Source organism: Nerophis ophidion, linkage group LG29, assembly GCF_033978795.1.
Source record: "Nerophis ophidion isolate RoL-2023_Sa linkage group LG29, RoL_Noph_v1.0, whole genome shotgun sequence".
NCBI lineage: Eukaryota > Metazoa > Chordata > Actinopteri > Syngnathiformes > Syngnathidae > Nerophis > Nerophis ophidion.
In genome coordinates, this window is record NC_084639.1 from 12,373,776 (window position 1) to 12,385,836 (window position 12,061).

Sequence of the window (12,061 nt, forward strand, 5' to 3'; positions counted from 1 at the left end):
CCCTCCGGACATTCTCAAATAATTTTTTTAGATCTTTAAGATGGAAACTGCAGCTGCCATGATGATGTGCAGTTATGTTTTCAAATTACCAAAAGTCTTCAATTATACAAAGTACTTCTATGGCTGGAATATGCGCTTTTGCATGGTATACTAGTTACTATAGTAATCTAATTAGTTACTACGGTAATCTAAATCACAGCAGCTCAGATGAGGCGCCAAGCAGTGTGGGTGGGGAGTGTTTCTACAGAGTGTTTCCAGAGGAGCCAGCCTGAAATGTGGGTGTCAGGGACAGACACGGAAAGATATTTTTTACAACAAAGTACCAAAGCCTAGTGATATATGAAATGTATGAGAGTGGGCGTGACATTCCCATGTTTTCAATATTCAGTGTTTTATCGTTCATACTCTACTTAAAGGCCTACTGAAATGAGATTTTCTTATTCAAACGGGAATAGCAGGTCCATTCTATGTGTCATACTTGATCATTTTGCGATATTGCCATATTTTTGCTGAAAGGATTTAGTAGAGAACATCCACGATAAAGTTCGCCACTTTTGGTACTTCCTGAAAAAGCCTCGCCTTTACTGGAAATCGCAGACGATGAATTCGCAAGTGTGGGGGTTCCTCACATATTCACATTGATTTTAATGGGAGTCTCCAACAAAAACAGTTATTCGGACCGAGAAAACGACAATTTCCCCATTAATTTGAGTGAGGACGAAAGATTTGTGTTTCTACGGAGTAGAAAAAAAAAAAAAACAATTAAAAAAAAAACCGCGATAGCATTGGGACGTATTCCGATGTTTTTAAACACATTTACTAGGATAATTCTGGGAAATCCCTTATCTTTCTATTGTGTTGCTAGTGTTTTAGTGAGTTAAATAGTACCTGATAGTCGGAAGGCTGTCTCCACGGCCGGGTGTTGACGCCAATGTCTCAGGGGAGTCGACTGCAGCTATGGACGGCACAAGCTCAGCTTTTTTCCGGTAAGAACTGACTTTTTAACCACAATTTTCTCACCGAAAGCTGCTGGTGGACATTCCGTCTTGATTCATGTTCGCTTGACCGCGCTGTGATCCATAGTAAATTTTCACCTTCAGGAATTTTAAACAAGAAATCACCGTGTGTTTGTGTGGCTAAAGGATAAAGCTTCCCACCTCCATTTTCCACTGTGACTTCTCCAATATTAATTGAACAAATTGCAAAAGATTCAGCAACACAGATCTCCAAAATACTGTGTAATTATGCCGTTAAAGCAGATGACTTTTAGCTGAGTGTGTGCGTAGCGCTCATGCTTCCTAAAAATGCGTGACGTCCTGCGTACACGTCGTCATTACACAACGTTTCCAAGACGAAACTCCTGGGAAATTTAAAATTGTAATTTAGTAAACTAAAAAAGCCGTATTGGCATGTGTTGCAATGTTAATATTTCATCATTGGTATATAAACTATCAGACTGCGTGGTCGGTAGTAGTGGGTTTCAGTAGGCCTTTAATATTGTAAAGCCCACATTCTTTATTTGTATGTATAGTCATGATCAAAAGTTTACATACACTTGTAAAGAACATCATGTCATCGCTGTCTTGAGTTTCCAATAATTTCATGGTGTTCCTGGGATTAAAGGCTTCACCTTTTCTCCCCCAAACATATTGCTGGGTATTGTGGCCAAACAGCTCCATTTTTGTTTCTTCTGACCACAGAACTTTTCTCCAGAAGGTCTTATCTTGGTCCATGTGATGTCAGATGAAACAAAAATGGAGCTGTTTGGCCACATTACCCAGCAATATGTCTGGAGGAGAAAAGGTGAGGCCTTTAATCCCAGGAACACCAACCTACCGTCAAGCATGGTGGTGGCAGTATTGTATTCTAGGCCGGTTTTGCTGCCAATGGAACTGGTGCTTTACAGAGAGTTAATGGGACAACGAAAAAGGAGGATTACCTCCATATTCTTCAGGACAACCTGAAATCATCAGCCCGGAGGTTGGGTCTTGGGCGCAGTTGGGTGTTCCAACAGGACAATGACCCCAAACACACGCCAAAAGTGGTAAAGGAATGGCTAAATCAGGCTAGAATGAAGGTTTTAGAATGGCCTTCCCCAAGTCCTGACTTAAACGTGCGGACAATGCTGAAGAAACAAGTCTGTGACAGGAAACCAACACATTTAGCTGAACTGCACCAATTTTTTTCAAGAGGAGTGGTCAAAAATTCAACCAAAAGCTTGTGGATGGCTACCAAATATGCCTTATTGCAGTGAAACCTGCCAAGAGACATGTAAGCAAATATTAACATTGCTGTATGTATACTTTTGACCCAGCAGATTTGCTCACATATTCAGTGGACCCATAATAAATTCATAAAAGAACCAAACTTCACTTTTTTTTGTGACCAACAAGTATGTGCTCCAATCACAAAAAAATAAGAGTTGTACAAATTGTTGGAAACTCAAGACAGCCATGACATTAAGTTCTTTACAAATGTATGTCAACTTTTGACCACGACTGTACACTCGCTGACGTGAGGATGTTCCACTTGAGAACTGAGCCCCACTGAAGCCCAGTTGGACCTCCTCTGAGCTGCCAGGCACCTGTTTTCTCCTCCCTCTTGCACACTCTTTCACATCCTCACCTCTTCTTATTGCAAGTTGCATGCATCTTTTCTCCTGGATTAGTCCCGTCCAGCGCGGCGGATGCCGGGTGCCAGCAGGCCACAGACGGGAGTCCCGGCCTTTGATGGCTTCCATATGTCACACCGCCTCTCCAGTGTGTAAACCCCCCCCCCAATGTTTTCCTTTCAATCTCTCATCTCGTTCCCTGTTTTCGCTCTTTAAACTGCTCCGAGCTGGAAGGAGGCGCATTCTATGTGATGGCGATTAATAGGCCCACACCTTTCCTCTGACTGATTGTCGCGAGGTTAAAGACACAAAGACACATTTTACAGGCAAAATGCTGACAGGACATAATTTGTACCTTTTCTAGCGCCCTTTGTGTTTACCGGGGGCTCGGAATTGGACCTACGCTGGGATTTCCCACCATAACTCGCGACTAAATTGACCGTCGCCAGTCACAATGACCTCGTCGAACATTTGTCTTTACAAGAAAAATGAATGTCGAGTCTTTCAAGCACCGTTTAGAAACTGAGCTGTAAGAGGATATCAAGCATTTACAGGGTTTTTCCTGGCTCAAATTGAGGCACAGGTGGTACAATAATGACCATTCGCCAGAATTTTTACGCAAAAAATGGTAGTTTTTATCAATGTATGCTGTAAAGAACACTGTAAAATGTATTTTCATTTTTATAAATTTGATTGGTAGTTTTCTGTAAAATCGTAAGTCAAGCAGAGTATTTATTTTTATTCAGACAAAAAATGTTTGGAAAGTTAAATATACTGTAATATTTGTTTTACAATATTGGATGCATTTAAAGTTTAAAAGGCGTACAATTTCAAACAGTACATGTGTTTTTTTCATTTGGCCAGAAAAAATCCATTACCTTAGTGAGAAAATATGAAGTACTTTATTGACACATTTCATTTCCAGGTGTTTCCTGGCCGAATAAAATGATGGTTACAGACCAGATCTAGCCCCCTGGCCTTCAGTTTCATACCTGTGGCCTAAGTGCTTGCATAAGAGAATGATCAATCAATGTTTATTTTTATAGCCCTAAATCACAAGTGTCTCAAAGGGCTGCACAGCCACAGCGACATCCTCGGAACAGAACCCACAAAAGTGCAAGGAAAAAGTCACAACCCAGTGGGACGTCAATGTGAATGACGATAAGAAACCTTGGAGAGGACCGCAGATGTGGGTGACCCCCACGTAACCCCCTAGAGGAGACCGGATGTAATGGACGTCGATTGGGTCTAACATAATATTGTGAAAGTCCAGTCCTTAGTGGATCTAACATAATAGTGAGAGTCCAGTCCATAGTGGGGCCAGCAGGAGCCCATCCCGAGTGGAGACAGGTCAGCAGCGCAGAGATGTCCCCAACCGATGCACAGGCGAGCGGTCCACCCCCGGGTCCTGCCTCTGGACAGCCAGCACTTCATCCATGAACTGTGCCCCCTCCTCACAAGGGAGAGGGGGTCAGAGGAGAAAACGGCAGATCAACTGGTCTAAAAAAGGGGTCTATTTAAAGGTTTGAGTATGCTTTTACTGAGGTAGCATCTCCAACTGTTACCGGGAGGGCGTTCTAGAGTACTGGAGCCCGAATAGAAAACGCTCTATAGCCCGCAGACTTATTTAGGCTCTGGGAATCACTAATAAGCCGGAGTTCTTTCAACGCAGATTTCTTGCCGGGACATATGCTACAATACACTCAGCAAGATAGGATGGAGCTAGACCGTGTAGTATTTTATACGTAAGTAGTAAAACCTTAAAGTCACATCTTAAGTGCACAGGAAGCCAGTGCAGGTGAGCCAGTACAGGCGTAATGTGATCAAACTTTCTTGTTCTTGTCAAAAGTCTAGCAGCTGCATTTTGTACCAACTGTAATCTTTTAATGCTAGACATAGGGAGACCCGGAAATAAGACATTACAGTAATCGAGACGTAACGAACGCATGAATAATGATTTTAGCGATATTACGGAGATGAGAGAAGGGCGTTTTAGTAACACTCTTAACGGGTGACCCAAACAAGAGAGTTGGGTCGAAGATAATACCCAGATTCTTTACCGAGTCGCCTTGTTTAATTGCTTGGTTGTCAAATGTTAAGGTGGTATTATTAAATAGATGTCGGTGTCTAGCAGGACCGATAATCATCATTTCCGTTTTCTTGGCGTTGAGTTGCAAAAAGTTAGCGGACATCCATTGTTTAATTTCATTAAGACACACCTCCAGCTGACTACAATCCGGCGTGTTGGTCAGCTTTAGGGGCATGTAGAGTTGGGTGTCATCAGCATAACAGTGAAAGCTAACACCGTATTGGAATATGATGTCGCCTGGCGGCAGCATGTAGGTAATGGAGAATGTGGGGCCAAGAACCGAACCCTGGGGAACTCTACACGTTACCTTAACATAGTCCGATGTCACATTGTTCAGGGAGACACACTGCATTCTGTCAGTAAGATAACAGTTAAACCAAGACAAGGCTAAGTCTGACGTACCGATACTTTTTTTTTTGATTGATTGAAACTTTTATTAGTAGATTGCACAGTACAGTACATATTCCGTACAATTGACCACTAAATGGTAACACCCAACTACGTTTTTCAACTTGTTTAAGTCGGGGTCCACGTTAATTAATTCATGGTACTTGAATATGCTTGAAAATACTCGTTTTGATATGCTCTAATCAAATATGATCGACTGTATCGAAAGCAGCGCTAAGATCAAGAAGCGGCAACATAGAGGACACATCAGAATGATGGGCTCATAGCTTGTGTGGCTGGGCCACTTTTGCTTGAGACACTCATAAATGATTTTGAAGCAGCCTTCAAGCACTTTGTGGACAAAACTTTCCACATGTTGTCACCGCCATGAATTATTACATTTTAACTGCCTGTTAGGTTAATTTCTCTGCCCTGTTTCACCTGGACTCTTGACTTTCCTTCTTTGCGAGGCCGCTTTTTTAAGTAGTGGCTGATTTTGCCTGCCACTACGCTAAAAAACATAAACATTACTTTGACATAGTGTTTTTCCGATACCAATATTTTGGTACCGGTACCAAAATGTATTTTTATACTTTTCGGTACTTTTTTAAATAAAGGGGACCACAAAAAATTGCATTATTGATTTTATTTTAACAAAAAATCTTGGGGTACAAAAAAACATTTTTCTTAATGTAAGTTTGTCCTTAATTAAAATAGTGAAAATACCAGACTTGTCTTTTAGCTGCTGACATATGCAGTAACATATTGTGTGTCTTATCATTCTATTATTTTGTCAACATTTTTAAGGACAAGTGGTAGAAAATGAATTATTAATCTACTTGTTCACTCACTGTTAATGTCTGCTTACTTTCTTACATGTTCTATCTATACTTCTGTTAAAATGTAATAATCACTTATTCTTATGTTGTTTGATACTTTACATTAGTTATGGATGATTCCACAAATATGGGTATTAATCCGATACCAAGTCGTTACAGGATTATACATTGGTTATATTCAAAGTCCTCATGTGTCCAGGGACATACTGTATTTCCTGAGTTTATAAACATAATATACATTTAAAAAACACAAAAGAAGATTTTGTGATGCCAAAAAATATCGACGTAATTATAGTAGTATCAACTAGATACAGTACACTCCTGTACTTGGTATCATTACAGTGGATTTCAGGTGTAGATCCTCCAGTGGCGTTTGTTTACATTGTGACGCCGGTGAGCTACGGTGTGTAGTGAAGTATGTTTAGCTATAAACATCTTTAGTCAGACTTCAGGTGAAGTGAGTGTTCTGTCGGCACCCTCCTTCGCTAAACACCAAACCAAGTGGGAAGCTGCAAAAAAAGACTTAAAAAAACTCCAACAAGGGTGTGTTTTTCCTGGTTTCTGAGTGACACGCGAGAACGCTAATATTCCCTGCCTGATTATAATCCCTGCGGTCGACCTCATTAGCCAGGCATCCGCATTGAACCCTGGCTCAGTCGGGTCCGGGAGCTCAGCTGTCAATCAACACCTCTTTCGTTTTTTTTTGTTTTTTTTTCCGACACAAAAAGGGCATCAGGGAGAAATAATCCTAAACCTTCTTTTTTCCTGTTGCATGTTTTTGGATTAGTGCAAACATGGAAACCAGAGCTTTTTGTCTAAATGTCGACTGGCATTAAAACAAAACAATAGTAGAATAAACCCTCAAAATGTGCTTATCATGACCCACATGAAGCACAGTGTGCCAGAAGTTAAAGTTTTAAATATCCGACAGTCAATGTGTTGAGCGTGTTTTTTTTTTTAAATTTGAGTATGACTTGTTTTTTGCTGGACTCAGTATAATTCCATTCGTCCATCCATTTCTACCGCTTATTCACTTTGGGGTCGGGGGGGGCGCTGGTGCTTATCTCAGCTACAATCGGGCGGAAGGCGGGGCTTACCCTGGATAAGTCGCCACCTCATCACAGGGCCTCAGTATAACTATCATTTTTTAAATTATATATTTGTATTTCTATTAACCCCCAACATTTTTTGAAACTTATAATTACTTTTGTATGTCTGAACCTATTTTAAAATGTTTTAAACTAATTAATTTATTTTAAATGGTTTTGTTGAATTCACTTGTATTTTTAGCCACTTCCAGTATTATTAAAAATATATATTGTTTTGTATATTTATTTATTTCATTGAAATATATATTTCATAATATTGTAATACTTATTATTTCTAGTCTAATTTATATTAGTTTTCTATCTGTATTTATTTTTACATTCACACTTGTATTGGTTTATTTCTTTAAATTCCTATTTATTATTTGTATTTATTTATTTTTCATAGTCCCTTAAGGTTTTTTTTGCAAATATTACTTCATGTTGACTTTTTTTGTTGTCGTACTTTTATTTTTGGATTTATCTTACGTTTTTGTCTAATTTTATTTACACTTAAGTGTTCCATGTTGTTACATTTATTGTTATTTTTTTGGCCAGACAATACTATTCATTATTTTTTATCTGCAAAACCTAAAACCAGTGAAGTTGGCACATTGTGTAAATGGTAAAATTTGCAAATCATTTTCAACTTATATTAAATTGAATGGACTGCAAAAACATTTTAAATATTTTTTGCGGCAATCAATTTAACGGCAGCAACACATTGCAAAAAAAAAGTTGGCACAGCAGCATTTTTACCACTGTGTTACATGGCCTTTCCTTTTAACAACACTCTGTAAACGTTTGGGAACTAAGGAGACCAATTTTTGAAGCTTTTCAGGTGGAATTCTTTCCCAGTCTTGATTGATGTACAGCTTAAGTTGTTCAACAGTCCGGGGTCTCCGTTGTCTTTTTTTAATCTTCATAATGCGGCACGCATTTTCAGTGGGAGACAGGTCTGGACTACAGAATTAAGCAGGGGCGTCAATACGGTAGAAGGTATAAAAGCAGTATACAAGTACAACCCATTTATCATTTAATACACCCCCATACCATCACAGATGCTGGCTTTTCAACTTTGCGCCTATAACAATCCGGATGGTTCTTTTCCTCTTTGGTCCGGAGGACACGACGGCCACAGTTTCCAAAAACAATTTGAAATGTGGACTTGTCAGACCACAGAACATTTTTCCACTTTGCATCAGTCCATCTTAGATGAGCTTGGGCCCAGTAAAGCCGACTGCGTTTCTGAGTGTTGTTGATAAACGGCTTTCGCTTTGCATAGTAGAGTTTTAACTTGCACTTACAGATGTAGCGACCAACTGTAGTTACTGACAGTGGTTTTCTGAAGTGTTCCGGAGCCTATGTAGTGATATCCTTTACACACTGATGTCGCCAAGGTCCGTAATATCATCGCTTACGTGCAGTGATTTCTCCAGATTCTCTGAACCTTTTGATGATACTACCGACCGTTGATGGTGAAATCCTTAAATTCCTTGCAATAACTAATTGAGAAATGTTGTTCTTAAAGGCCTACTGAAATGAGATTTTCTTATTCAAACGGGGATAGCAGGTCCATTCTATGTGTCATACTTGATCATTTCGCGATATTGCCATATTTTTGCTGAAAGGATTTAGTAGAGAACATCCACGATAAAGTTTGCAACTTTCGGTGTTAAGAGAAAAGCCCTGCCTCTACCGGAAGTCGCAGACGATGATGTCACAAGTGTGGGGGCTCCTCATATATTCACATTGATTTTAATGGGAGCCTCCAACAAAAAGAGCTATTCGGACCGAGAAAACGATAATTCCTCCATTAATTTGAGCAGGATGAAAGATTCGTGTTTGAGGATATTGATAGCGACGGACTAGGAAAAAAAACACACAAAAAAAACGCGATTGCATTGGGACGGATTCAGATGTTTTTAAACACATTTACTAGGATAATTCTGTGAAATACCTTATCTTCCTATTGTGTTGCTAGTGTTTTAGTGAGTTTAATAGTACCTGATAGTCACAGGGGTGTGTCCACGGGTCCCAACTCCATCTTTCTACTGTGACTTCTCCAATATTAATTGAACAAATTGCAAAAGATTCAGCAACACAGATGTCCAAAATACTGTGTAATTATGCCGTTAAAGCAGACGACTTTTAGGTGTGTGTATGCGCAGCGCTCATATTTCCTAAATACCCGTGACGTCTCGCGTACACGTCATCATTACACAATCAAGACAAAACTCCCGGGAAATTTAAAATTGCATTATAGTAAACTAAACCGGCCGTATTGGCATGTGTCGCAATGTTAATATTTCATCATTGATATATAAACTATCAGACTGCGTGGTGGGTAGTAGTGGGTTTCAGTAGGCCTTTAAACTGTTGGAAAATTTGCTCACGTATTTGTTGACAAAGTGGTGACCCTCCTTGTTTGTGAATGACTGAGCATTTCATAGAAGCTGCTTTTATACCCACACCCACCTGTTCCCAATTAGCCTGTTCACCTGTGGGATGTTCCAAATTAGTGTTTGATGAGCATTCCTCAACTTTCTCAGTCTTTTTTGCCACTTGTGCCAGCTTTTTTAAATATGCTGCAGCCATCAAATTCAAAATGAGTTAATATTTGCAAAAAAAAAAAGCCGAATATTTCCAGTTCGAACGTTAAATATCTTGTCTTTGCAGTCTATTCAATTGAATGTAAGTGGGAAAGGATTTGCAAATCATTGTGTTCTGTTTTTATTTACCATTTACACAATGTGCCAACTTCATTGGTTTTGGGGTTTGTACATATTTAAAATATTTTTAAAAATTCAAAATAAAGCCACTATTCAATTGTGGCATTTACTTTATATTTATATTTGATCATTATTATTATTTTTTTAATTGTTGGTCAAGCTTTTTTGTATTTTTAATTTTGACTTATTCACATTTTTTTATTTAAATATCCATTTTAATGTTTAGGACCATTGTATTAAGTGTTACCGCTTTTTACCTTTGTTTGTTTTTGTTTTTTTTGCCAGACCAACTTTTTAATTTTTTAATGTCTTTCAAATATAATCAATCACTGTTTATTTATATAGCCCTAAATCACATGTGTCTCAAAGGGCTGCACAAGGCACAACAACATCCTCAGTTCAGATCCCACATCAGGGCAAAAAAAATATTTTAGTAAGTGTGGCGTTCAAGAATACTACATTGTGTAAATGCATTTGCTTGTTAAAAAACAAGCGTATACATAGTAGGCCTGCACTTGACAGCCTCCTTAATGGTGATTAGGTGGAATATGTTTTTTAAAATGTCCACATAGTCCGAGTCCCTCACACACAGCACTGCATTGTACACAAATCGCACACGTTAACGCACACCAAAGAATGCATCAAAGCCGCCACTTTCCACGCTAAAAGACTTAGCTGAATTCCTCAAGGTTCAGATGCTGGACAAAGGTTGGATGGAGGTTCTGGGTAATAACTGCGGGCTGTCTTCGCCGTCGTCCGCTCGCCATCTCGCGCCTGAACGAGACGCAAAAACACGCTATAAAGCGACAGCGGCTGCGGGCAGTCTGCCGCTAGGAAGCACACACACAGCTGCCAAGGTGATTTACGGCACACCGACTTTTCCTCAGGGTGATGGCACAGACAGCGAGGAAGAGTGATTTGGGCCTTTGTGGGGTCCTCATAAAACAAAACAAAAAAAAAGGCTGACTGATGAGACCCCACTGATCTTATAACATTCCTTTGTTGTTTGGCTAACAAAAGCAAACAGAAAACGATACGGCGTGCACAGCTAACGCGCCCGTGTCACCAAACACTGCCGCCGCCACGTCCGTGATGGGAGCATGGGAAACTCCCACGGGCAGAAATATTTAAGTTAGAACACAAACAAACACAAGTCCATTGCATTTTTAAAGCAACAATATGCAGTCATTTGACCTTAACATAACACAATCAGCTTGTAATAAAGTTCAATTGTGTATATGTTGTTGCCATGGTGACCACTTCCCTTCCCACCCCCTTTTTTTTTTATTGAGACAAAGATTATTTATGTGTTTAATATTTGTGTGTTTATTAAGAGACAAGCGCCCTGTGATGAGGTGGCGACTTGTCTAGGGTGTACACCGCCTTCCGCCCGATTGTAGTTTAGATTGGCACTCGCGCCCCCCGCGGCCCCAAAAGGAATAAGCGGTAGTAAAATAGATGGATAGACTAAGGGACAAGCGGTAGAAAATGGATATATGGATGGATGTTTACTAAAGTACATTATTTATTCATTGTTTATCTGTTCACTGTTCTGTAACAGAGAACAAGGAAATTGGATAAAATTGTTATGGTAAGAAAATGGGTAGGATTAAATAAGCTCTGCTTCTTTTCGGATGTGCTGTAATGAAACGACTGGAACTGAACTGTGTGATGCATGACATTGTGTAGTATGCATGTTCGAAATAAACTGAAACTGAACTAAACTGATTTTATTCCGGAAAGTCCAAACTAGATGTGCAGCACCCACTAGTTTTAGTCTCAAAAGATCCTATAACACAGTATTTTTCAACCACTGTGGCGTGGCACACTAGTGTTCTGTAAATATGTATATTAAATTATATATTTCAGTCTGTCCTTTGCCTGTATTTATTTGTGGTGTACAGCCCTTTGTTTTTCCAACTGTGGTTGTTTTTAAAGGGCTTTTTAAAAAAGTTGTCATGGTATAAGTTGTTAAAACAAAGCGGGTGCGGGTAATAGCATTCAAATGAAGACATGAAACTGCAACATGAAAATACTAACAAAACAGGAAAGGCCACCAAAATAGGAGCGCAAGACAGGAACTAAAAAGCTACACAAAGGAAAACACCAAAAAACTCAAAATAAGTCACGGTGTTATTTGACAGTACACCTACTTTGAGACAAGAGCTATAGTGATGCATGCTTGGTTATGGTTTCAATTCATAACCAACAATTGCAGGAACTACATTTTATTGTCACTATCGGCTACCGAGTTGATTTTTTAACTTGTGCGCCTCTGCATTTTTTCAATGAAAAAAAATGTGCCTTGGCTCAAAAAC

General features: G+C 39.4%; 1 long non-coding RNA gene across 1 annotated transcript in view; it reads left to right on the plus strand.

Annotated features, from left to right (window-relative positions):
* LOC133546141 (uncharacterized) overlaps positions 1-12,061 on the plus strand; it is a 141,558-nt gene that overhangs the window by 43,179 nt on the left and 86,318 nt on the right. The window lies entirely within an intron of this gene.